The sequence below is a fragment of the Arachis duranensis genome, chromosome 6 (assembly GCF_000817695.3).
Source record: "Arachis duranensis cultivar V14167 chromosome 6, aradu.V14167.gnm2.J7QH, whole genome shotgun sequence".
Classification (NCBI taxonomy): domain Eukaryota; kingdom Viridiplantae; phylum Streptophyta; class Magnoliopsida; order Fabales; family Fabaceae; genus Arachis; species Arachis duranensis.
In genome coordinates this window covers 33253744-33254506 of record NC_029777.3, presented here as the reverse complement: position 1 = coordinate 33254506, position 763 = coordinate 33253744, and the positions used below count along the sequence as shown (strand labels likewise).

At 41.2% G+C, this 763-nt stretch overlaps 1 non-coding gene across 1 annotated transcript; it reads right to left on the bottom strand.

Moving 5' to 3' along the window:
* Positions 1–209: 209 nt before the first annotated feature.
* LOC127739904 (small nucleolar RNA R71) lies at positions 210–317 on the bottom strand. The gene has a single exon (XR_008000646.1). It is a non-coding gene; the product is annotated as a small nucleolar RNA R71 (small nucleolar RNA).
* Between the last annotated feature and the right edge of the window lie 446 nt (positions 318–763).

The window sequence follows — 763 nt, the reverse complement described above, 5'->3', positions numbered from 1 at the left end:
ATCAGTTTTTAACTGAGTTCTTGCAGATCTGTGATACTGTTAAGACTAATGGAGTAGATCCTGAAGTCTACAAGCTCATGCTTTTCCCTTTTACTGTAAGAGACAGAGCTAGAACATGGTTGGACTCACAACCTAAAGATAGCCTGGACTCTTGGGATAAGCTGGTCACGGCCTTCTTGGCCAAGTTCTTTCCTCCTCAAAAGCTAAGCAAGCTTAGAGTGGATGTTCAGACTTTCAGGCAAAAAGATGATGAATCCCTCTATGAAGTTTGGGAAAGATACAAGCAGTTGACCAAAAAGTGTCCTTCTGACATGCTTTTAGAGTGGACCATTTTGGATATATTCTATGATGGTCTATCTGAGTTCTCTAAGATGTCACTGGACCATTCTGTAGGTGGATCCATTCACCTAAAGAAAAGGCCTGCAGAAGCTCAAGAACTCATTGACATGGTTGCAAATAACCAATTCATGTACACTTTTGAGAGAAATCCTGTGAGTAATGGGACGCCTCAGAGGAAGGGAGTTCTTGAAATTGATGCTCTGAATGCCATACTGGCCCAGAACAAAATATTGACCCAACAAGTCAATATGATATCTCAGAGTCTGAATGGATTGCAAAATGCATCCAACAGTACTAAAGAAGCATCTTTTGAAGAAGAAGCTTATGGTCCTGAGAACCCTGCAATGGCAGAGGTGAATTACATGGGTGAAGCCTATGAAAACACCTATAATCCCTCATGGAGAAATCATCCAAATTTCTCATG